This window comes from Dermacentor variabilis, chromosome 11 (assembly GCF_050947875.1).
Source record: "Dermacentor variabilis isolate Ectoservices chromosome 11, ASM5094787v1, whole genome shotgun sequence".
Classification (NCBI taxonomy): Eukaryota; Metazoa; Arthropoda; class Arachnida; order Ixodida; family Ixodidae; genus Dermacentor; species Dermacentor variabilis.
In genome coordinates, this window is record NC_134578.1 from 120410386 (window position 1) to 120437509 (window position 27124).

General features: G+C 47.5%; 1 pseudogene; it reads left to right on the forward strand.

The window, feature by feature from the left end:
- The first annotated feature begins 8524 nt into the window (after positions 1-8524).
- On the forward strand, positions 8525-8704 carry LOC142565066 (U2 spliceosomal RNA; annotated as a pseudogene).
- The last annotated feature ends 18420 nt before the right edge of the window (positions 8705-27124 follow it).

Genomic DNA, 27124 nt, shown 5'->3' on the forward strand with positions numbered 1-27124 from the left:
GGGGGAGGGGGTGTCATATACGTCTGAAGACACCCGAGAATTGTCGATATCCGCGCCTTCCTCGACTACACCCGGGGGGAGGGGGGGTGACAGAAGAGCTAAGGGCCCCGGGTGCCAGACGACCTAGCTACGCCACTGCACTTGTGATATCTTTACTGAATGAAATGCCCTTTCATAATCTAAGAAAGCTATTTAGAGGGACTGATTGTACTCTACAGATTTCTCAGTTACCTGATTGACGGCATGGATGTCAGCCATAGCAGAACATTTCTTCTTGAAACCAGCTCTTGAAGTCAAGTGCTGCCCTCATTCTATAGAAAATTTATCTTGGTCAATATAGTAAAGAGTACTGAAAGCAAGCTGATGGGCCTATAATTCTTCAGTTCCTTAAAGACCCCTTTTCTGGGCATTATTATGGTGTTGACATTTTTCTAGCACTCTGGCTGATTTGAAGCTGTGAGGCATTGCGTATAAAGGGCCGCACAGTTTTCACGACTAATATCTCATATATCATTGATTAAGTAGGATGTTATTCCATCTTCTTCTGCCGCTTTCCCCAAGACTTGTCTTGCGTGGCCCTTCTAACTTCATCGCTATTTATTGAAGTAAAAACTCTGTATCCTACTCGTCACTACTCTAATGAAAGTTGCGTCGCAACTCTGGGTACTATACAGTTCAGTATAGAATTATTCTGCTGCTTTTACTATTTCATCGAAATTGCTGATGACATTAACATTCTCAACTTTCATTACATGCATCCGACCCCTCCCCATGCAAAGATTTATTGTCAGTGATGTTATGCTGCGCCTCTTTCTTTAGTAATGTGTTACGAATCCGAGCTCCGGTGAGACAAGACAGCGAGAGCTGCTATAGACTGTTCTACGAGGACGCGAAGAAGCGACAAGACAAAAAAGAACGTCAGCCTTGCATAGCAAATTAAGAACAAGTGACAGCGCCTCGAAAGCTAGGCGTTCTCGCAGTCCGACGCACGCGTTGCACCTTCGCAATTTTTTTTCTCTAAAGGTTTGCTTTTGTCCAAAGTGTGGAAGCTAGATTCTGTGCACAACAAATAGGTTCTTTTTACCATGGATAAGGGATCCACTTGTTCTATATTTTATGCTCGTCCCCGTGCACGAAAAATAAAGAAAGGCTTAAAGTCTTCAAAAGTGAAGGCAACGATAATCTGCGATAGTTACGATATCCTCTTTTACAATCACTGAAATGCTATGTATTGTAATCGCTTGATGTGACGCTCATTATTCGTCGCATTCGCTGAACGATCTAGATTGCTTCACATTGGCGCCGCCAGGAGCAAGCTTTGCCTGGCCTGAGGTCACCCTCACGTAGTCAAGCGCTAAGACAGCCATTATTGCGCGTCATCGATGTGCGCAGTTACGTGCTTCGAAACGGCACAAAGCTACTTAAGAAATACAATAAAGAAGCAAAAAAAAAGAAAGCGAAGGACAGACATTCTTCCGTTGCCAAGTGCTAGAGCCCTCATTGGCGGTCGCCCGAGTAGCTCGAAGCCACGCTCACCACTTCATTCGCCATTGGTCGAACATTTTCCGTATTTGCAGAAGGAATGGATGGGAGGCATCTATTTAGAATAATTTCTTGGAGCTTGCGGTGGCCAGCCTGGAGAACAGAAGAGAAAAACAATTTATTGAAGATCTTGGTGCAAATTGATTATTTCGAACTTAATTCTCGTGCGTTCACGCGAAGGAATCGCGGATCAAAAGATAACAAATAAGCGTTGTAGCATACAATATCAGCTCCACTGCTGATACATTGATAGAATCTGTCTCATCCGATTACATTCTTTTATTATCCATGGCTAACAACCAGTCAATTGTGGTAATAAGTAGTTTATATAGAATGGAAAAACTTGGGGCACAGCGATGGGCGCCTGTAGTGTTCAGATCTGAGGACACAACTAATCGACTTACTCGGGAGTTATCAAAATAGTGTACCGAAGCCACATTGCATACGCAAAGTCCTGAACTCCAATGTACCCCCTTTGAGTTCTTTTTTGATCCCGGCGGTTTGTGTCCCCGAACTTTGGTTTCACAAGACCTAAAGCTCCCTACTGATGGGCCAGAAACGTCTTAACGCACAGATATATTGAACGAGTCTCAAGGCAAGCAATAATTTGCAGGAAGAAAAATACCACGTAAATATACACAGACTTTTGGGCCGGAATAATGCAACAATTCAATTCCAATGCCCCCTTTTTTTCCTCGCACTACCTCAGCAGTGCAAGGCGCCCTAGGACAAAATTATTACCGTGATCAGGGAGCCCTGAAATATGAATTACAGAGAAGGAATGGAATGGAACGAAATGAATCCCTCCGTTATAACAGCCAGAGTATACGCCAGGAATAAACGAGAAAAGAATAATTTGTAGCTCATGAGAAAAAGAAAGAGACGTAAATTTTGACAACCAATGCAATACGCATAGCAGTATTTGTCTCTATTGTAGTTAGGAATACGCAAGCAAAGGAGATTCGCAATTAGGCGTGACAAATTAAAGGCATGCTTAATTTCGAAGGTCAAGGGCGTATTCCGTGCGGGTGGTTGTCGATGGGTATGCTTGCGAAACAAGCATTGCTTCTCCGACATAACAACCACCACGCTCAATAGCCATGCCGTTCCGCAGCTGAGCTTGAGGTCGCGGGTGCGATCGCGGCCGCTGCGGACGCACGTCAGTGGAGGCGGAATGCTGAAACATTCGTTACCATACTTTGAGTGCACGAAACGAGTTCAGGGTGGCCAAAATAAGACAGAGTTCCACACTACTACGTGCCTCAGAATCCGATCGTAGTTTTGGTACGTAAAGTCCAAGAATCTATTTTTGACCACGTGAAAATGAGTGTCTTCTTCCTATAATTTGCACGTTGGGCCGCAAATAGGTATGGTGTTCCGTCTTATCACACTGCTAGCACATCATATAAATGTATGCTTCTAAATAGGTATACAGTTCAACGAAACTCCTTGTTAAGGGGGTCGTTTTCCTTCAATTGTTAATGCAAGTTCGCTCGTTTGTGTGCGCGTTTATGTGTGAAATAGCGCATACCAGCGTTTCACTACAGCAAATCAAGGAAGGTACGTCTACGCTGTGAACTACGGAAGTCTACCACGAAAGATACGGAACGCGACCAAGTAATTCCCCAATCCTGTCTCCTTCGTCCTCCTAAGATGGCGAAGAGCTTCTCAGATCACACCATGATATGGGTGCCAGGACGCCCAATCCGAGGTCCCTCCTTTAAGTGTTGAGGACGTGGCCGCTTCTGTGCAGACCGCAACAACTCTGCTTGCGTAACCGAGGTGGATTAATGGGCTGAAGATTTACGAACCTGCGATCGGAACCGCACCTAGAGAGTCGTACACCCATAAATAACGACGTTTACGTCTTATTTGAGGAACCCCCTTCTGGACCATCGAAGAAAAAAACAAGAAAAACTATCAAATGAAATAAAATAAGGTTGCTGTTTCGCTTCACCGGCCGGCGCTCATGTGCTGAGCCGACGCGCGGGTGACGACCGAGGGATTTGATACGGCGCCCCAACACACGAGGTCGACACTATCCTAGTTTATTTCACGGCAGCCCAGGCGGAGATTTCTTACGCGGTTCTCGTGATATGAGGTCGTTTCGCGGTAGGTCATTCACTATCGAGTAATCCACCTGTGATAGCGACCTGCTCACGTGTGGGGACTAAGAATAGCAGTGAATTAACGCAATTCAGAAGGCATCTCACTTGTCTTCTGAAGTCTTCATTGCTCTGCGTTTTTTTTTTGTAACGCCACAATCAAAGGGACGTGAGAAAACGTGTGTAGGCATATGGAGGATTCGATGAATTCGACACGTCGCGTTGGAAACCTGGCACATGAGTCTAGAATGACATGTCACATGAGAGACTTGCGTATATTTGAGTGTTTGCTAGTGTTTTCGATACACCAGTTGCGGAATGTAAAGATGGCGATGACGTGTGAATGCAGAATCCACGCTATTCGAGTCAGGATTTTGGGGGGATGGGCCACCTTAGACCAAAGCAATTGGCTCGGTTTACGTGCGCCCAACGCTCTTATGAACTCGGTGTTTAACGTTTGAGCGAAGGAATCAATTGTACACGGGGAAGAAGTAAGGCCGGTTTCCCCAATCAAGCTTCTCGGTCTGCAAGATTACTCTGTCTTGAAGGCCTCTCGATCAAAACAGTTCCCGCGTCTCTAACACGCATGCTTTAATATATCTTTTTTTGCATTGTGAACAACAAGAACCGTGCATCAGGCTCAGCCACGAGAAAGTCTTCACCGCCGCATTGTGACGCTGAGGTATGTATCCCATCCTTTCAAGGTCACTTATTTAGCTCCTGGTCCACACTTGCACACGTTGCCTAAGTTTGTGCCTTTTTTAAATATTGCAGCTTGTTTTACACTTCATAAAAACGACTTCTGAATTGAACGTCAGCCCTGAAACTGAGATTATAAGACATAGGAACGGTTCTTGAAAAATCATGCATGATTTATCAGTAACTCGTACCAAAAAGTAAAGTATTTGTCTTTTGGTAACGAAGCTAACCATTTATTTGCTTGCCATATTGGATCTTACCAAAGCTATTATCCATGTTAAATTGCCTTAAATTAAGATATGTCGCTTCTTATGCATGTCTTTCCGAATAGGAGGCCCAGAAATCTGCAATCCACATCTCCAGCTACGCCTGTCACTTATCCTCTTACAGAGCTTTGCATTTCTGATTTACTGCCTTTCCCATGTCAGATAATTTCACAGGAAAGTTTTACGAGTGTGGAGTTTTCCATTGGGAGATTACATTATTTGTTTTAGCCGTCGAGTTGCGAAGTTTATTTCCGCACGCGACCGGATAGTGACCTCACAATAACTATAACAAAGGTGCATCAGCATCACCTTAAGGTTTTGCTGCCTGATAGCTCGTTGAAACCACGAGCAGGCTTATATGAAGAATGATGCCACACAGGCACGTACGCAGGTTTCTTTTTCGGAGGGGGGGGGGGGCAACCCAAGGAAACTTTTCTATGCAAATGAGGACGAGCGTACTTTTACTAGTACAAATGTGAATAATGCCCACCATTCGCCGTAAAGACGCGTAAACGCGCAAAAAAATGAAATAACGTGCATGTCAGAGGTACGTCTGTGAGATACACCTCTTTTTTACTAGGCAATCAAAGAACCTCATCACATCGACTCGCGCATGAAAGATGCGCAGGAAGAACCTTGCCAAGAACAAGTTAACCAGCTAAAGGGCAAAATAAAGATTTCTAGTGACGTTTTTTGAATTAGTTCTGGAAGAATTATAGAGAAATGTATATTTGCGGAACAATCACATTTCTTTTGGATCTCTCCTTTACTGCTCTACCAAGTGCCATAACTGACTCGTGTTGTTATTTGGGAAGTTGCGTAACGATGCGTGGTCACCAGTCCCGCACAACCGGGTAGAGCGCAGGACGCTGCGATTCTAGACGTACTGCACCCACCGCAGAAGGTTAGAAAAACACCCCCATTAGCACAGCGGGCCAGTAGCTACGTCAGGCGGATTGAGTGATAACTGTAAAAGAGTCATCCAAAACACACGGAATTATTCTCCACTTCCGGCGGCGTTTTTTCTACTTCCTTCTTAAATAAAAAGATGTTGATCGATAAATATTTTCACTAACAATTTTCGCTTTTCCTCCCTGTTTGGCTGTTGCCTTGTCTTTCTCCCTTAGTAGATCGCTTAATTTCTCATCTTGCGACTCTTGTTTGCAGTTGCCAATTTTGCTCGAAAAGTGCTGTAGAATTAAGGAAAAACCAGACAAGGTAGGGAGTGACAGCCATATTGCTTATGGGTTGAACGGTTATTGCAGGGCCTGATGATGGACGCTCTTCCGTCATATTTTATTTTCCACCTTATCTAAACCATACCGCGGATGGATGGTTCCGAGGATCTGCCAGCGTCGCGGCGAGCCATCACTCGAGGAAATAATGAAGCGAAAGGAAAAGTTAAATGGAACTAGCCTTTTCTCCAGCCACAACTCGTTCCACTAGCATACAGACCAGCTGACTATGGATCGAGTCCCTTTCCTGGTCCTGGATCAGTGCAAAAAAAGAAGCTTGAACTAACGTAGGAACAGCGATGCGCGTGATCGTTGAATAGATGGTGACATAAAACATGTGTTGTGCATTATAAAAAAATAAAATGCTATCATTAAAACATTAAACTACGCCCTGCCTTCTGCAATAGATGGAGACCACTGAATTCATCTTGAGTTAATCGTGCGGGCACCGAATCGATGAGACAACTGGCCTCCACAGCCCAGGAGATGCCGATAACTACCGCCATCCAAAAGGAGCGAAAAACTTCACAACCATTCCACTCAGTGAAGATGGAATGGCAGCGAAAGCTGACGACATTCAACGCTGTCAAACGAAAAGCAAAGTGTTTAACCTCCGCCGCGGGCCGGCCTGAAGATAGTGCAACACCGGGCCGACCCTCGGCGGAGGTGAAGTAGGCGGGAAGCACCCTGCATACGGGTGCCGATCCCGAAGGTAGTGCAACGCCGGGCCGACCCGCGGCAAAGGTGAAGCAGGCGTTAAGTACTCCCCATACGTGGGCCGATACCGAATACAGTGCAATGCCGGGTCGAACGGCGGTGAAGGTCAATCAGGCATTAAGAACTCCCTACACATAAGCCGATCCCGAACATATTGCAATACCGGGCCCACCCGCGGCGGAGATGAAGCTGGCGTTAAGCGCTCGCCATACGTGGTTCCATACCGAAGGGAGTGCAATGCCGGGCCGACTCCCGAAGGAGGTGGAAGCAGACATTAAGAACTCCACATACGTAAGCCGATCCCGAAGATATTGCAATACCGGGCCCACCCGCGGCAGAGGTGAAGCAGGGGTTAAGCGCTTCCCATACGTGAGCCCATCCCGAAGATAGTGCAATCACGGGTCCAACCGCGGTGAAGGCGAAGCAGGCATTAAGAACTTCCCATACGTAAGCCGATCCCGAATATGTTGCAATACCAGGCCCACCCGCGGTGGAGAAGAAGCAGGCATTAAGAACACCGCATACGTGGGCCCATCCCGAAGATACTGAAGGGCGCTTTATAGGTTCCCGAGTCCACAGGGGTATGTGCCATTGATCTTGGAACCTGTCTGCACTATCACCAGTATCGGCCTACATGGTGATTTTTTTCTGTTAACGGACGCCAAAAAACCTACCGTAGTCATACACTGCTTTCGCTGTAAAATGCAGCGAAATGTTGACCGCCGGGTAGATTGATTTGTCGGCGCTTTAGGAATGTGTGTGAGGAGTGGTGGCGTGGGTGGATAGGGGGGGGGGGGGGGGTCGAGGTTATGCCGCTTAATTTCGGGGGGGGGGGCGCCCGGGCAATCCCGCCAACCCCCCCTGGATACGTGCCTGATGCCACACAACAATTTTCCTAGAAGAATGATTTGAAAACTTTAATGTACAATAGCAGCTACTGTGCCAAGATAAGACGCCTTAAAGGCGCCTAGATTGTATGCATGCATTTCTTGCCATTTCCAGTCTTAGTGTCTCAAAAGGCAGGGGCCACTTACTTTTGAATCATCAGACTACTGCGCAAGAATTGAAAAGAATTCAGTGCCATCCATTCTGTTTAGCTGAATCACCACAGAAGCTGTCTATGTGAGCCCCTTAATGACGAACTGTCCATTGCCTTGCGTCAAACACCGTATGCATGTAAATGGAAAGCGAGGCGCCACAAGTCGCTCCTCCCCAATTTTGAGCCTCCGAAGATGATGAGGCACCGTGGGGTATCAATAGCCATGAATTGCTGCAAAACGCGGCAAGGCACCTTTTACTTACGAATCCCGTCACGTAGAACAGACACTAGCTTCCCCGTACTCCGAGGGCACACGCTGCTTCACCGTATCCAAGGCGATCGTGCGTTGGTCGACGTCCGGCAGTCCAGTAAATGTTGTGAAGTCCCTAGAAACCAACAAGCGGTCACATACAACACAGGCCACACAAAATTGCTTCCCCACAAACTACCTCGTAACCTAGCCCTTATTCCGGTGAAACGTTCCAAGTTTGCGGGATCGGGGCCACACTCTAAAAAAGGTTTACACCTTTTGGGGCATATACTTGCCGAACAACAATAATGGTCATATGTCTTGCCCGCATTTCCTTTCTTGAAAACGCTGTCTCGTTACTTTCCTGTCAAGAATGCTCTGTTATGCAGATAACGCGCAGGCCGTTCGTGACTTGGATGTACAGGGCTCGCATCGTTAAAGAAAGGAAACGCGGGCAAGACAGATGACGGTTATCGTTCTGTGGCAAATATGCACCACGAAGGGTGCAACTGTTTTTAGAGTGCACATCGGCGGTTCGCATTTCCCGCCGACACGTGGTCCTGGCGGGCGGTATGCTTAGGGGACCGCCAGCACGGGAGAGCGGTAGGAATGGAAAAGAGATACGCAAGCTCTTGGAACGCCGGCAAACAGAGGGCGCTGCGAACGTAGACATCGTAGACGCGGGTCAAAGTCTAGCATCTGTTCTTATCACCTTAATATCTGACACCGGTTGTATTTGGATCGAAGATATTAAACTGATTTTTGGAACTTGGCGGAGTGCTTAAAGCCTGCTTTAACTCCACCGCAGGTCGGTCTGGTTTTTCACTGTCTTCGGAATCGGCCCACGTATGGGGGAAATTCTCGACCTAGACTGCTCGATAGACGCAAGGAATTTTTCCTAGAACCTAGCCATATACAACTTTCACTGTAAAAATCTTGCATATCTGCGGGATCGGCCTACACACAGAAAAACGGGGGTAGATACATACCCGACAGGGAAACGTGTGGGTAAGTCACTAAGAAAGTCATTGCCTCTTTAAAAAGAAAACTTCCAATCATTGAAGTATAACCACTTTCCAACTTACCATGTAAACAGCGCCCTCAATGTTCTAATGATATTTAATATATGGTTGCTAGTTATTCTTCTGAAACTGAGGCAAAGCCTGTCCATCTTACCTTACAACACCGAGCAGAAAACGTGACGTTCTGAATACGCTCATAGCCGTTTTAAAAATCAGTATAAAGAACACACACACACACACACACACGCACACACACGCACACACACACACGCGCACACACACACACACACACACACACACACACACACACACACACACACACACACACACACACACACACACACACACACACACACACACACACACACACACACACACACACACACACACACCTGTCTTGCGGCAAAGACGGCGTAGTCAGACACAATCGCCTTTTTTCTCCTCCTTCAAAAGGCGTAAGTTTTCATATTTGAATACATTTCAATATGAATTTGCAAGACCCCTCGGCTTATCTGTCATTGAAAGTTTGAGAATAAAATCATCCCCTACACAGAGTTCAGGTATATTCTGCCCACTTACATAGCTACACGACTCAGCTTCCCAAGACGTCCCTTCATTTGTTGGTCGCTCCCGCAGCTACTTATTTCGGCAATGTGCATTCTTTTAGAGATGATCACGATTTCTTTTGCCGCTCGCTTTCTTCAATGCAGCATGGCGCTGGCTGGAATTGTTACTCAGCAGCCTATGAGAGTTGGCACATAGTATACAGGAGTGCTGGTCGAAACTACAGGAAACATGGCAGTACCAGATAGGATGAAACACAGAAGAATAAATGTTGGCTCAATTTTCAACACGAGAGCTTTTCAATAAGGGCACGCCACTTGAAAGCATGAGGGAAGAATCGCCTTCTACTCCATCTGTCTATTCGTACATAGACAGGCAGCAAGCGTTCTTCTTCTTCTTCTTCTTCTTCTTCTTCTTCTTATTATTATTATTATTATTATTATTATTATTATTATTATTATTATTGTAGGATTCCAGCTTTCATCCCCAAGTTTCCATCACCAAAAAAGTTGAGAATCCCAATTACTTGAAATATTTGATGGAATTAAATTTGACCAGCTGGTTTCCCAGTATGACTGGAACGCAAGTTTAGCCAATAGATGTCCGAACAGTGTATACAGTAATTTTATTGCGGCAATTTCCGATTTAAAAACTTATGTAAAAATATATGCAGATGCCGAGCACTGTGGGAATCGATCTCAGAGAAACTTTGCTGTTTTTGTTCATTGAAATTTTATTTGGCGACGACAGTCATACGACAGTCGTGATGGGATGCGAAATGTTACCCTGCCTGCTCCGTTTGGGTTTGTTGTTCTTGCTCTGCTCGACGCTTTGTGCTGCCTTCGTCTCATCGGCACTAAGTGCACGCTTCGGCGCCATTCTGGGTTGTGGCGTTGAAGCTCACAAAAGTGCCTCCTCTCGCTCTCTCTTTATTCCCTCGGTAGCATTCTCCCCACCTCCTCCCTCTACTGTAGTTGCTGTTGCGGGTGAGCACGGAGACAATACGCGGCAGCTCCAGCCCAGCGTTTGTGAGGGGTCACGCCTAGTTAGACGTCAAGCGGGCCGGCGTCGTGCAACGCCTAGCAACGCCATTCATGCCGAATGTGCGACTGAAATGAACAAGCCTGGCAAGACGTACCGTGCTCGCGCTTCACTTAGGCGAGCGACAGCGCACATGTGCAAGCGAACGTCACGTGGCCAAGCAGTGAGGTGAAGCGCTCGCTCGGGACCAGGGGAGGCGTAAGGACGCATGAATGTATCTTTGGAGCAGGAAGCCTTCATAGAGGGCCCCTCTCTAAGGAAGCTTTCCGAGTGACATAAGGCGGCCTTCCCAGACTGCCGACCGATTCCATTCTCAGTAATTCTAGGCTTTATTTAATCACTGGCGGTGATTACGACCCCGTCTGTACTTAGTGCGACCACGGAGTGTTCGCCACTCGGGCACAGATTCTCTGGGGATCCCAGGGTAGCCCTCCCCCACAATCATTACTTCCCGCTCCCTCTGAGGAGGCTTGGAACCAGCTGCTGACAAGAGCAGACAAAAAAAACCACAACTGCCACTCGTCTCGTGGGCCCAAGGTGTCGCCCCCACCTAGGAGCCACACTAGGCCTACCTGCCCTAAGTTCCAGCCCTGCAGTGGCAAATAAAGTTGCTTCTCTCTCTCACCGCAGTGAAAGGTTCCTTACTGAGGTAAGCAAGATTTCATTGTTGGGCCCGTAGACTCAAAACGTCTGTATAAGCAAAGAATGCTATTGGCAGTAATAGTCCAAATAGAGTGGATGAAGTATCCTAAGAACAAGAATCGCATTAATAACAGCGGTCGAACAAAGAAAGCCCAAGCGTGGAGCCAACGTTTCAACATGGGCACCTGCTTTCGGTGTAGCCCTGGAGTGGAGGCTTCCTTTCTCCCTCTGCTGATCTGTTAAACGTATTCGATCTACTGAGAACATAACATCCATTGAGGTATCAAATGCCACAGATGACTTTTCCTTTAAAGAAACACGTTATAAAAACTTGAAGTAAAGGTCATTTATGGCCTTGCCTCTTGGGGAAAAGACCAGCATCTGGAAAGAGCCAGTGTAATCGACGAAAAGGCAACAATAGAGAATCTGAGAGCGATACTCTCTAGGGGAAGCCTGCCGGTGTTGCCTTGGCTGCGGTGTTGTCTGTGGAATTACGTAGACAAAGAACACATCTCACAAATGTAAGTATCTGTGGCGCAACAGACACTTTCGAGCGCGTAATGCGTTGCCTAAGGTCAGGCCTTTTGTTCCTTGCTTTGCGGGATGTGAGATGTTTGCTTCTCCTTCCCTTGTAAAGTTGGCCGATCTCTCAGACAATGTGATTCGCCACCACGCGGATAACCTTGATCATGTGATGGGGCTTTCAGTGTCCAGCAGATTTGACGGGCAGGCGCAGAATCGCTCTGCTGAAAAACTCAACGCAGCAAATAGAAAAAGGCCCGACTCACAAAAAGCTCGTGCGCTATAATTGCAAGAGCAAATTCTAGCGAACGCTTATGCTGAACATTTTAGCGAAGGCGGGTGGCGCATAGCAAAAAGCATTTACGAACGAAAAGCTTTGCTAACTCGGCCTCAGATAAATGACTATATATTGTCAAAACAATGTGGCGTTTGAAGATCCATAGGGATCCCTTGTTAGAAATCCCAATAAACTGCTTCGCAATAGCTATCACTTCGCATAGATTTAAGAATTTATATTGCGTCCGCATAATTTCGTGCGAAGGCAATAGGAAAATTCCTAACGCTGTGATATGCCTGAGGACGGTAGAAACTGCGACCCAGTACGTTAGCCACGTGTGTCATTTGTGCCTTTTCTTTATCGTTACTGACATATAATCCACCAGTTATGGTACTTACTGCATAACGTTTTCTCAAAGTGATCACAATTTCCGGTCATGGAGGGCGTCACGTTGAAAAATACGAGTTTGCTTAAACAAGGCAGAGCAGTCGGCGCGGTGGGGATGGTCTAGACGAGAGGAAGTGCCAGAGAGAGAAAACGTGGTTGGTTATTCACGGTTATAGTAACGATCACTTCCTTCACTCGGGACGCTCGCAGGTCGCTCGCTGGTCGTTCGCATCACTTCAGTTCCTTCTAAACAAGGACGAGACATATGTGGTGGTGGTGGTGGTGGTGAATTGTAGCAACAGGCGGGTTTAGCCTGGTGATCGAGGCCGGCAATTGCTCCGCCCCAGCGTCTCGCACAATAATGCTGAAGGGTTTCACCATATGTCCATCAAACCAGTCTCTCTTAAGAATTCGATGAGGAGACGCGAAGTTTCTTTGCGGGCTATAACTGATGCCTCGGGAAATATAAGGTGTTGCAGGCGCGCATGCGGAAGGTCCTTGTTTTGCAGATTCTTCAGGAGAGTGTCTCTTTCATTTTGCAATTGCTGGCAGGACCACAAAAAGTGCTCAATGTCTCCTGTCTCGTTGCATGCCGCACAGTTCGGAGAATTGATTCGCCCCGTTTTAAATAACCAGGCCGGTGTATTAGCAGATCCTGTCCTTATTCGATATAGAAGTGAGGCTTCCTCTCGGTGCAATCTCTTGGTTACGCAGGGCTTATGCGGTGGAACCGAAAGCGACGCAAAGTGATTTCGAATGTCAGATTTTCGCACTTGATTACTCTTTGGAGGCTTGATTTTGGGGGGATGATAGAGCGCTGCGTATGCAAGCGCATCAGCTTTTTCGTTTCCTGAGATACCAATGTGGGAGGGAATCCACTGAAACTTTACTGTGAAGCCTTTGTTGTTGAGCTTTTTCACGATGGCTAGTGATTTACGTGGGAACTTGAGGGTTGGCAAACCACGGTATACATGTTGTAATGCGGCCTTTGAGTCCGTAAGGACAACCACATTCTGCGGAGGCCATGTCTTTAGTTTGCGCAGAGCAGAAGCTATTCCTACGCCTTCCACAACTGTCGCCGAGGCTTTACAGTCCAGACGGCCAGACCAAGTATATCTTAGACAGGGAATATAGAATGCAGCTGCGCAGCGGTCTTCGTCTGCCTTGACAGAGCCATCTGTGTATACTTGTAGGTGATTCGGGTAAGTCGTGTTCAGGTGTTCCAGGATTAATGACTTGGCATCTGCAGATGGAATGCAGCTCTTTGATTGCAATCGTGGTACACTTAAGTTGCATGTGATGTCCTCGAATGTCCAGGGTGGTTCTATCCTTTCCCTCTGTCTCGAGCAGCGCAATCCTAATACGCAAAGCGTGTTCAATGCTGCATAAGAATGTGAGCGCGGCCTGTTACCTATACGTCGTAAGAGGGCTCTACCGGGCGTAGACTCACTCAATCGTAGTAGCTGGATCATGAGAGCCTGGGAAGCCTGAAGTCGTAGAGGGCGTGAGTCAGCTTCGTAGAGCACTTTCTTGTTTGACGCTGGCTGAGGGACTCCAAGGCAAATTCGGATACCTTTTCTGTGGATGGCTTCTAAGCGCTCGTATTGGCTGTCTGAGGGTGACATCAGAGGTAGCTGATACAGGATTCGACTGGTAACCAACGCTGTATGTAGCCGTAGCATCGACGTCGGGTGGTTGCCCCAGCGTATGCCAGCGACTCGCTTGAGCACATGTAGCCTGGGTGACGATGACGCCACAACGTGATCAACACCGTGGCACCATAGTAGCCTGTGGTCTAAGGTAATGCCCAGAAATCGGACGTTGGTGACTTGTCGAATCTGGTATCCGTCCAAATTCAGCGTCAAGCGTGTAGATTTTCTTTTCACTCCAGGAAATAGTACGAATGATGATTTCTCTGCTGATAGTGATAATCCAATCGTTGCCAAGTGGCCCTGAATGGCTTTTACTGCTCTCTGGGCTATTCGTGCGAGGCGGTGATGCTGGTAGCCGGAGACCCATATGCAGATATCATCGGCATATATAGATATTTTCACTGGTGTTCGTTGGTTTAATACTCTTGGGAGGCTATTCATGGCAATGTTAAATAATAAGGGAGACAAAACACTCCCCTGTGGCACGCCGCAATATATACGTATTTCATCGCTCAAAGTGTCGCCAAGACGAACTCTGATGCGACGATCATTGAGGAACGTATGTATGAAGTGCAAGAGATGACCCGTGGCGCCTATAACTTGTAACTGGCTGATAATGGCTCTTTGAGACACGTAGTCGTAAGCCTTAGAAACATCCATGAAAACAGCAAGTGTCGACAGGTCATCCGCACCGTAGTGTTCTATGTGGCTTAGCAGGCCCAGCACATTGTCTTGAGCGCTCAGACGCTGCCGAAACCCAGTCATGCACGATGGTAGTTTGCGACCCTGCTCGACATACCAAGTGAGTCTTGTGCACGCCATCTTCTCCATTAGCTTCGCTGCACACGAGGTCAGTGATACCGGCCTGTATGAGTCCAGAGCTACAGGATTCTTTCCAGGCTTCAGAACCGGTACCACCCATGCTACCTTCCATAAATGTGGGATAGCCCCACTGGCCCAGACTTGGTTAAAAATGCCAGCTAATCACGTCGTCTTTCAAGTGGTAGGATAGTCAGCATCTGATTACTGATAAGGTCAGGTCCCACCGCACAGCGACGTCGGAGGATGCTCATAGCTAGTTCCAGCTCTCTGAGCGTGAAAGGAGCATCCATTATAGACGACGATAGCGGCGGAGGCGGGTTGGTTGTGCCGGCTGACCTTCCGAAAGAGTATATTTCAGCGAAGGCATTCGCAAGACAAACGAGTGTCTTGCCTAACTTGAATGCTAGGGCTTCAAATGGCTTGTTTGGTCGAAAGTTTCCAGCAAGGTTATTAAGGACCCACCATATCCTTGGAACTGGCGTAAAGACCGATAGGCTTGCACAAAATGATGCACATTGTTCTCTTCTTAGTTTCCTTGTATAACATCGAATCACTGCGTTAATCCTGTTATATATAGTCTTCATTGATGGGTCCCCCTTCGTCCTCATCAGCCTCCGTTCCGATCTTCTACGGGAAGCGCATAGATTTTTGAGCTTTAGATCCGGAGCGGGGAAGTGGTCGGGTAGCTTCAGCTCAGCGGTAGCCAATCTCTTGCTACGTGGCATGTCCGCGAGCAGGTCTCCAGATGATTCGCTTAGGCTGTCCCTGTACGTATCCCAATGTGCACAGGACAGGATCTTCGGCCGTTGGTTCTATATCCTGCAATGTTAACGAAGACAGGAAAATGATCACTGCCCATTCTCTTTGCTAGTCGTTGACGATGTGAGGATGTCCGTTGAGCGTAACGTCAAGTCAATGACACTGTAAGAGGCCAGTGGTCGAAAAAACGTTGGCTGTTTGTCATTTGCCACGCAGAGTCCCTCGGTGTTTAAAGCACGAACAATTTGATTTCCATGTGCATCAGTCGCCTTGTCGCCCCAGAGAGTATGGTGCGCGTTAAAGTCCCCACATATAATCCTCGGAGCTGGGCAGCGGCTACAGAGGTCTCTTATAATTTCTACCATCGAGACCTCCAGGCGAGAGCTCACATATACGGAGGCCACACTGAGGCTTCGGTTTCCCAGCCGCACTTGTACAGCAGTGACTTCCAAAGCACTGCTGCAAAGGTCGTGAACTGGTAGAACGTAATGTGGTATTTCACGTCTCACATATAGCATGGCGCTTCCGTTCGGAAATGTCGGAATACTTTGGTTTCCATATGCGACATAACCAGCAATTGATCCGGAACTTGGAAGACCAGCCTCGGACAGGGCCAATATTGGCACAGGCTTGTTGCGTAAGAAAAGCGACAGTTCAGGTAAATGGCATGCAAGACCCGCACAGTTCCATTGCATAATAAGCGGCACCTGTGGACGAGATGGTGAACATCGTGTCCTGACCGCATCCATATTGCTAGGTGCTTTAACAAGAGGCAGAGCTTAGAATCACTGACTCGAGAGCCAGGACTACTTCGAGCATTTCCTTCAACGAGCTCGCCGGCATCTTCTCTATGTGTGATCGCAAGGCCTTGAAGAGAGCACGTAGCACCTGCTGACAGTGCTCCTGTGGTGTTTTTCTTCGCAACGCGATTGGGGTCGCTGCAATTGATACACATAACTTCGCAGTTCCGGTTGTTCAGCAGTCGTCTCGTCTACGGGGCCTCTGTTCATTGATTTGACTGCTTTAGCCGGTCCGCTGCGCGATGGCACCACTCTGTCCTGGATTCCTGGAGAAGGCGTCACGCTTGGAAAATCAGTTTCACTCTTTGAGCTCCATTTGATGTCGTCTGACTCTCTGTGACTTTCTGTCTTTTTCTTCGTCGTATTTTTCTCATCCTTTCCTGTTGGCCCCAAGATAAACGTATTCTTACGCTTTATTGCCGCTGCCCGTGTAGGACACTTGCTGTAACTAGCTGGATGGCCTCCACTACAGTTTTCACATAGAAAGTTCTCGCTGCACGCGCATGTTTTGAAATCATGCGGTTCTCCACATCTCTTACACCGCTGCTCACCACGGCAGTACTTGGCCACATGTCCATAGCGCTGACACTTGAAGTACCGAGGTGGTGTCTCAACGTAGTCAATGGTCTCGTGTCTTGTGAAGCCCAAGTTCATCGTCTCTGGACGGTCTGTATTTGGAGCGAACGTAAGAACTACGGAGCTAGTTCGCCTGGACTCCCAATCGTATTCGGAAATTTGAACGCGTCGCGTGGCTCTCCTTGCACGGTAAACACCTTGTGGCTTTAGGTATACTAACAGTTCCTCGTCAGTGTACCACTTCGGTACTCCTCTAATAATGCACGTGCTTTTCAGGTACGAATTGGGCACTCGTGCTGAGATTGCAGTCCCTGAGATTGACTTGCAGCTGAGAAGGGAATTCACATGCTCTTTTGTCTGTACATCTAGAAGCAGGGGCTCCTTGAGCAGTAAATCGGCTCCTAACTGGCGATGCGCCAAGGATTTTTCCAATTTCTGTAGACAGAACAATGGGATTTACTTTCTTCAGGTCGGCTCCCTCTGCGGCAGGGGCAATAATCACTGGCATTCCCACGGTCCTCTTCTTGCGGTCACGCACAAGCCTGAAGCCTTCATCGTCCACATCTGTGATGTCAGCTATGTCACAATCGTCAATAGGCGTAGACTCGTCGTCTGTTTCTGTAGCCTTGTATCGCTTACAGTCACGGTTGCTCTCAGGGTCAGTCGGTGGCCTCTGGCCCGGTGTCAGGTCAGGCGTAGTCATGACAGAGCTCTCGCCGCTACCAGATCGGGCTCTTCTGCAGGCTCCTATCGAAGCGACGGGAGGCGAAGGGCCCCCAGGCCTCCGGTAGGGAATGTATCTTGGCGAGTCGTCCGACGTCTTCGACAAATCTATTTGACAAAACGTCGAAAAAAATGCAAAAACACTAGGGAGCGAGACAGCAGTGAGACTCTGTCGAACCGAACTTCTTCTTCCCCCGAGACATAAGCATACTAAGCATAAGCATACACAAGCATAAGCAGAGCGTAAGCAAACTGAAGACAGATAACGTATCAAGCAGGTCCTAGAAAGGAAACGGTTCAGCTTAACGATGCTATAAAATTGGTGATAAATTAATATTTACAGTTCGATAAGGCATACCTAACTCGAAGCATAATAAGATACGTCTCTTGCTTGCCAACTCGATTGCCTACGATCTCCGCGCATTGCCTACCGTCCAACCGGAATGAGGAGCATCTTTCCGTTCTCTGCGATCATAAAGAGTACCTACGCTTGCCGCTTTTTCTTTGAAGTAGAGTGCTGTTAGAAAAACAACTCTTCAGGTCAAAACAACAAATGCACAGTATTTGCCGCGCCTTAGATATGTTGTATTTAAATGTTCAATAGCAAGGCTTTCAACCATGTAGTTTCAAAAGAGAGGAACAGTGAGCTTAGCACGCGTGAACACGGTATCGTCAGTCTGACCATCGCAGCTGAAAATTAATCTCTCTTTAAAAGCCGCACTAATTCAGTGTTGCTGTGGTTGGTCCCCTGGAGCACCTGTCCGTTCTTTGAACGGTTCTCAGACGACCTGAGCGCAATGAAGTTGTTTAACGACATTTCTGTAACAGCCCCTATATCGGCGATACGCCATTAGTGCCCTCTGCCTCCCTCGAAATTCCTGCCTCAAGGCGCCGTCTAAATAATTACATTCGTGGCGGCGCGACACTGTCGTGCAATTAGGCGTTAGTATCAAATGTGCGAACCGGTGTATTAGGAATACAGGGTGGACTGCTATGAAGCAGGATAGTTCTTAGAATGCGAGGACCACAGTCGCCGATATTCATGTCTGCAGTAATGTGCATTGAAGCCACCTAGTTGGCGTGCAGAAGGAACGGTCTGTCTTGTTTTCATGTGACCCTAAATCTGTTTATTTTATCGTGATCGTTTGTGACTCATAATGCATGACATATTTATTAGTCCTCAAGTCGCACGTTCCACCTTCATGGGCAAGGTAATCAGCGGGAAAAAAACACTTGCGTGTTTCCAGAAACGCACCGAATGAAACGGTGCGTTTAGGGTCCAATGTTATCGGCACGAGGGCGAGTGTTGGAGCGCGTGGGCCGCGTCTGGTTATGTTGGCTGCGCCAGTGCTTCGAAATATAGAAGCTGTACGTTGTTTTCCCCAACGTGAACTAACGAGTGCGCACGCTCACGATACGCCGAAATGCATTAAACCCTTTAGACCAGTCAACCACGAATACGAATGCAACACTTCAATTTGGAACGCTACCTTTTTTAACACTATTAACATGATAGCGTCAAGAGGAAGCTTTAGCTCGAGTGCTTCTATGTAAATACATGTAAAAGCAGAATTCGTTTTTCTCGTCAAGTACTGCATCAAATTTGGCGAGGTTTGTCGCATTTAAAAACAAAACTTAAAATCTAGTGACTGTAGGTCTCGAATGTTTTATTAAGTATTGGCAAAAATAGAAAATTTTCAGAAAACGAAACTATTAGGTGTAGAACTCTGTAACTGAGCAATGAAAAATAATATCGTAATTCTGTGAATTGCATCTAATAGTATATCTAAAGCGAGTATAATTGATGTTACACATGATTCTAAAGAAAACTTCAATAGTATGGAAACACAGCTTTTGCAGAACCCACGTAAACAAGATAACATATTCACGGAATATATAAATTGACGTATCGTATTTGTCCGCTTTGAGTGATCTAATGGATGACGTTTACAGAACCCAGATATCTGTTCTTGATGCGGAGCTCGAACTTACAAATTTTCGAAAATTATTTTTACAAAATTCAGGCGCTAAATCGAAATTCCAGTTTCAACAGTCACTACAATTTAACTTTATCTCCAAAATTCAACAAATTTTATGAAAATTGGTCCAGGGGTGATCTCAGAAAAGTGCTTTTGCGTTTTACATGTATTTCAATAGGCTGCGCCGGAGTTGGGCTCGAGCTAAAGCAGCCTCTTAAGGGCCCCGTGTCGCAGGAAAAATTGGAGGGCGCTTAAGCTTCGCCTTCAAGAGCGGAACGCGATAGCGTTAGCGCACCCGTTCGTACCGCCCACTCATTCGCTCGGCATGCTTTTGAGCCACACAAAGACGAAACGTGCGCCTGAGCTAGCGGAACGTACCAAATAACTCGGTGCCTCGGAGGGAGAAACGATCTACGCGAGCCAAACGTCGTGATCGGCACGGACAGCCGAGTCACGACGCGCCATGAAGGCGGACACAATCATGGGGCTGACGCCTCGATGGGATCGTCCTCTATCTCGCTTGGGAGCACCACGCACACGTATGACTCCTCGCCAGCAGCACGGCCCATATCGCAGCGGACGCTTTCCCACCAGACGCGCTACGGCGCAGCGATTACGTCAGTGGCGTCCCGCATCGGACGCTGCACCTAGGAATCGCGCTGTGAGCGGAAAGAGGAGCCGCGTTGCCTAAAAACGAGGGTTCGAGTGACGCATGCTGGAAGTTGGAAGGGGAGAGAGCCAGAAAACTTATTAAACGCAAGGGTATACTGGGAATCCTCGCACCCATCCCCGCACGGCCCCAATGCGCTCAAACGAGACGATTGGGAGAAGCGGGCGAGTGGCCCGCCACCTGTCGGGGCAGCGTCGTACATTGCGAGGAGGGGGTCTTTTGTGTGTGCCGCAAGATGGCTCTGCGTGTGCGCCAAACGCAGAAGAAATGTAGCGCAAACGTACTTCGCTACTCCTTTAACTGCCACTTCTGTAATTTACGCGCCCATAATAATCGATATACACCGCAGTATAACTTTATACGGTACGTTTCTAAGGCAACACCACATTTACTAGAGGCGCTTTTGCCGCACTTTGAACCATCGAACTCATGGGTGAGTGGGGAGTCTACTTCCGGCCACCGAGCGTGACGGACGTACGTTGAAAGACTCCGTCGGAGCGGCTACAGCGGCCATGCCTGGTCGCGGAAACAGGGCTATTGCATCGGACAACGAATACCAAGTCGTACTGCCTACTTTGCCTACAGGTCGTTTTGTCTTAAACACCGTTTTCCCGCACGGGGACATGAGTGCCCGCCCATACCGGGCGGAAGATTTTCGTGATGCGCTCGCTCCACTTTCGCTCCTGCCGGATGTTATCGCCTTAGGCGCGTACCGCATGAGTCATGTGTGGGCGGTTACATTGAAGGATGCCGACGCCGCGAAGATTCTCAACATCGGCGAGTTGAAAGTGAAAAATGCAAGATGTCTCGTGATCGACCCTGCTAACCGGGATGTTTGAATGAAGCTGCACTGGCTCCTTCACACCGTACCAGACGAGGACGTGCGTCTTGCTTTCTCGCCATTTGGGAAGGTGACGGACGTCCCAAGAGGGCTGTGGCGCGCTCACGGCGTGTCTGATAAGGGGTCAACTACGAGGAGGGTGACCTTGAAGTTGAACGCTGGCGTGAACCTCGACGACCTGCCACACCAGGTGAAAGTAGCTGGAGAGCTGGCGCTTGTTGTCATATCGGGCAGGCCACCCCTGTGCCTTCGCTGCCGTGGCACAGGTCATATTCGGCGTGACTGCCAAATTCCACGATGTGCTTAGTGCCGTCGCTGTGGACACGATGAGGGCCAGTGCGCATGGACATACGCCAGCGTCGCCGGGCCAGTAAGCAGCGATGAGACGTCAACACTTCTCATGGATGAGGCCGATGCGGAAGAGGCATCGAATGAAGCTAGCGGACCAGCGGTGCAGGAGACCACGTCGGCTGCTCCTCGGGCGCACCAGTTAGTCGCGCAACCCAAGCCTCGTGCATCTCCTGGACAGACGCTTCTACCTCCGGCACAGGACGCCGAGGCGGCGTCCTGTGCGGGAATACGGTGTTTAAGACAAAACGACCTGTAGGCAAAGTAGGCAGTACGACTTGGTATTCGTTGTCCGATGCAATAGCCCTGTTTCCGCGACCAGGCATGGCCGCTGTAGCCGCTCCGACGGAGTCCTTCAACGTACGTCCGTCACGCTCGGGGGCCGGAAGTAGACTCCCCACTCAGCCATGAGTTCGATGGTTCAAAGTGCGGCAAAAGCGCCTCTAGTGAATGTGGTGTTGCCTTAGAAACGTGCCGTATAAAGTTATACTGCGATGTATATCGATTATTATGGGCGTGTAAATTACAGAAGTGACAGCTAAAGAGTAGCGAAGTACGTTTCCGCTACATTTCTTCTGCGCAGTGGAAACGCCTGACGCGACTTCAGAGAATGCCACCAAACTGCTGGCGGAGCCCATGGTTTTCCCCTGAAGGTTCCAGCCACATGGCCGGAAAGTGGTCGCACGATGATGCCGTGAGCAAGGGGTCACCCGCAACCGGATGAAATAGGCGGTGATGAGCCTTATTTTAAAGGAGCAAGTATGAGGCGAGCGTCCTGGAAACTGCGGCCAAACATTCCGGCGGAATCACGGCAGGCGGGGAAACCGCCTCCGTAGTTTCGTGCTGTAGATCCTGAAATGGCGTTTGGGGGTAGACACCATAAGATAGGGTTTCTTTTCTCTCGATATCGCGATCCACCTTCCTGAAGCACTACGTGTAGCGACTCTGAATGTACGAGGTCTTGGAGCAAGGAGGCGACAGTGTCAACTTAGTAGCCTTCTCTTAAAAAACAATCTACACGTGGTAGCAATCCAAGAAACCAAAATTGATAGCCAGGAAGCGACTGATCGAATGGTGTCCACTTTCCTTGAGTATTACGATATTTGTGTGTGTCATTCTGTCGGTGCCTCTGGTGGTCGTGCCCTTTTCATCCGCAATAGTGTCGGTATAACTGTACAATCACTCTTTTCGAGCTAAAGTGGACGCCTTTTGTTTGTCGAATTTTTGCAATATGGTCTGAATTTCCGTGTCATTTGTGCTTATGCTCCAAATGTAGAGGCAGAAAGAAAACAGTTTTTTGAGCATTTTCAGACGTATCTTGATTGTAAAAAAGTACTAGCTTTGTTGGGTGACTTCGATTCGGTTTCGTTCGGTAGACCGTGTAAAAGGTTTGCCAGTGCGACATAAGAGTGCGGAGTTCTTGGATGTTTTAGTTGACGACCACAACCTAGAAGATATCGTGAGTGTTGTCACAAATAGTACGCGTCCACAATTCACACATTTTCAAGGTGATAGCCATGCACGATTGAACAGGCTGTACGTGTCGCTTGATCTCGCGCCACTATGCACATCGTACGATGTTAAGCCAGTGTCTTTCAGTGACCACTGTCTAGTTATTGCAACTTTTGGTAAAAAAGAACACAAAAAGTACTTCAAGTGGGAACTTTGGAAACTAAATGCGAAATTGATGGAGGATCAGGGTTTCGTTAAGGATATAGATGAGAAGCTAAAGAAGCTACTCGCAGTGCAATCTTTAAGTATTAGTGTAGAGTAGGAGGAGTTTAAGCAATTAGTAAAAGTGAAAGACATCGAAAGAAGTAGCACTGCGTAATGAAGACAAACGAAACGAAACACTGCTTCGTGAGCAATTTGAATTTCTTACAGGTATAGAAAGCTCCCAACCAGGTACTTACACGAACGAATTATGGAATATAAAAATTCAGTTGGAGAGAATTGATGCAGAAAAGTACAGAGCGGCGGTTATTCGTGCATGGGCCGAGAAGCTGTGGGCCGGTGAAACGCCCCGAAAACGTGCGCTATCAGACAAAAAACGATACGCTTGCAATAAGAAAATACAGCAAATAAGAAGCGGGAATGTCGTTTCGGAGGACCGCAATGTAATCAAACGCGTCGTCGCTGATCATTTCAAAGAATTGCTCGGTCAACCGCGCACCATTATAGGGGGCTTTAACGCGGAATTTCTGTCGCTAGTGCCAAAGCTGGATGAAGAAGAAAGAACGCGTCTGGAACAGCCAATTTCCATGAAAGAAATAGAGGATGCAATAGATGCACTACCTGTTGGAAACGCACCCGGCCCTGACGACCTAGGAGTAGCATGTTATAAAACATTCAAACCAATTATAGCCCAGATTCTACTCAAAGTTATCGCTGAATCGTATCAGCAAAAACGTATACCACTCTCCTTCACAACTTCGCACATTGTTCTCATCCCAAAAACTGAGGCACCTGAAAAACGTCAATTGGTGGGGTCTTATCGCCCGATAAGCCTTACCAACGTCGACTATAATATATTTATGAAGGTGTTGGCCAAACGATTACAGGGTGTGATAACGAGGCTGGCTGGCACGCATCAGACCTGTGGTATAAAGGGTAGAAGCATCGCCACGAACATACACGTAGCTCGAAGTGTGCTAGAATGTTGTGATGTATTTGGCGATCGAGTGGCTATGATGCAACTAGATCTCGCTAAAGCCTTCGACCGTGTTTGCCACGATGTTCTCTTCGCCATATTAGAGCACTCCAACGTAGGAAGCGTAATAAGAGACGGTGTCAGGATGGCGTATGCTAACTGCTCAACTCGGGTGATTGTAAACGGGACCTGACAGACAGCGTGCAAGTGCTGTCTTTTGTCAGGCAGGGGTGTCCGCTGTCGCCCCTGCTATTCGTGGCTTACCTTGAGCCTTTGTGCAAGGCCATCCTAAACAATGAACGAATAACTGGCTTCAGGTTACAGTCAACACAGGGGAAAATATTGGCGTATGCCGATGACATCGCCATATTCTGTTCTAATAGAAATAGTATTTGTGAGGCCGTGGCGGTAATTGAATTCTTCTGCAAGTGCACCGGGGCGCAAATAAACTGGGAGAAGAGTTATGGGTTTTGGCATGGTGAATGGGAAGAAACGACAGACTACTTCGCTCGACTTCGGTGGTCAACCACTGCAACAACATACCTAGGCGTGCCTCTCGACTCTTATCGCGACCCTGAGCCATACTGGAATGGACAAGTGGCGAGAACAAAAGAAAAGGCTAACGCGTGGCAGGGTAGACAACTGTGAATGTTCTCGCGCGCCACAGTCTGTAACCTATTTCTTACGTCCAAGATATGGTATGTCATCAACGTGCTGTGTGATTCGCGGATCAACATCCAAAAAATCCACCGTATCTTCGCCGTTTTCATATGGGCATTGACTTGGGAAAGGACCAGCCGCACAAACTTGTTCTTGCCAGTAAAGAAAGGGGGCCTTGGGTTGGCACATTTATTTGTGCGACAAGTTGTGTCGCGCTTTATGTACCTTCGCGATCAGAATGATGTGCTCCTTCGCACAGTCATGCAAGTGCTTTTATGTCGTCGCCTTCCAGGGTTTGTTGTATGCTCGTGTGAAGCAATGCATGGTGCCGTTAAAGGTTACCTGCGAGAAGTCTTGCTTGCGTACAGAATGTTACATGTGCGGTTTTCTGTACAGTATCTCGCCAATATTACTAGAAAAAACTGTATAAGGATCTTATTGACACTATGCTCCCTGTACCGATTTACCATATGTCAAACCGTGGAGGCCCAGGAGATGTCCTCATAAGGGTTAAAAGAATGCCAGTACACCCTTCGGTAAAAACATTTTTCTTTAAACTACAGACTAACACATTATCAGTTAAAACATGGATGTATAATAGGGGTATTTTGTCCCGTGGTCCATTAACTGCTTCTTATGCAAGAAACCTGAAGCGATAGAGCATGCGTTTCTAGATTGCTGGGATCCCATCTTTTTCTGGGATGTGCTACAAAGGACATTAAAGAAAGAGTTACCTTTAGATCCACATAGAATAAGATTCTTACCGGTAGAAACGGAGGGTTTTCCGTATGACGCTATAATGCTCCTGGGCCTCCACAATTTGTGAAAAGCTAGAACGCAGTTCAGCAATGCTGATGTGAATTCGCGACCTACACGTGATTACTTCATTGAATCTGTAGTACGGTTCAGGGATGTCCATCGGGCACTCCCTGATCAACCATCATGGATTGACATGCTATATAAGCTTGCAGCATTGAAAAAATTTTAATATGTCGTGCCAGTAAAATTCTTGTTGACATGTTTGTTTTTTTGTGTATTGGTTGTGTATGTAAAAGCCGGCAATAAAGACAAAAAAAAATCATCGCTGAGTGGTAGCGTCTCCGTCTCACATTCCGGAAGCCCTGGTTCGATTCCCACCCCCGGCCATCTTGCAAGTTGTTTTTATTTATGAATTGCCTTCCGCCATTTTTCGCTCACGGTTAACGGGGCTGACGCCGACGACACGGGCTTTTCTGCGACACGAGCTCCTTAACGCTGTCGCATTAAAATCCGGTTTCGGCGTCCGGCGTCGCTGCCGGGCGTCCTGTGGGAGAATGTTACCCCATATATTCTAAACGGCACTAAAGTTCTATCACTAAAGTTGCTCATACCTTGTCTTACATTCTTTACAATGCTATAACTCTGAATATTGAGATTGAGAGCCCGCACTGCAATATCAATAAACAAAACACCGACAGCCCATAGCTTTTATGTTGGATCTTCTCAGTTTGAAATATCAAAATTGTGAAACAATACTAATAGAAGATCGGCCCACGCAGGAGGCAATGTTCCTACCAGAAAGCTCGCCTTCGTGCATAGCATTCACCGCCATTGTTTTCAGGTAAAGATTACAGTTACAAGAGTTACAGTTGCCGGGAAGCCTGAGAAACAGTCAGGTATATTTGAATGATATCGCGTTCCACTCTTGAATGCGAAGAATAAGCGTCCTCCAAATTTTTTTAGTGGTCACATGAATTAATGTTTTAAAAGCCTGACTTTGCGTGGGCAATATGCCCCGACGGTGGTGTAACATGAAATCGTCCACGGCGGCACCTATTTCAAGGAGCACGTCAGAGACCTTCCGCTTGAGACGAACTCTTCAATCTAGAGTCGCCACTGAGAGAGGAAAGTAAAAACGCAATGATAATGCCCAGCAAGTGAAATAGGCACGTGGGGAGTTAGTGTTATTTATGTGCCTTGCTTTATGATTGAACATGTAGAAGGGCAATTGAGGGGTCTTCTTTTTGTTATTCACAACTACAAGACCCCACCAGATGAACGAAGCCAAGGGAAGCCTGGGGCAAGTTATTTGCATTTAAGTTGAAGTTCAAAAATGAGAAAGGGAAATAAAAATTTAAAAATGAAATTATGGGTTTTTACGTGCCAAAACCACTTTCCGATTATGAGGCACGCCGTAGTAGAGGACTCCAGAAATTTTGACCACCTGGGGTTCTTTAACGTGCACATAAATTTATATTTCGCCCCCATCAAAATGCGGCCGCCATGGCCGGGATTCGATCCTGCGACCTCGTGCTCGGCAGCCCAACACCATAGCCAGAAAGGGAAATAGAAAGTCG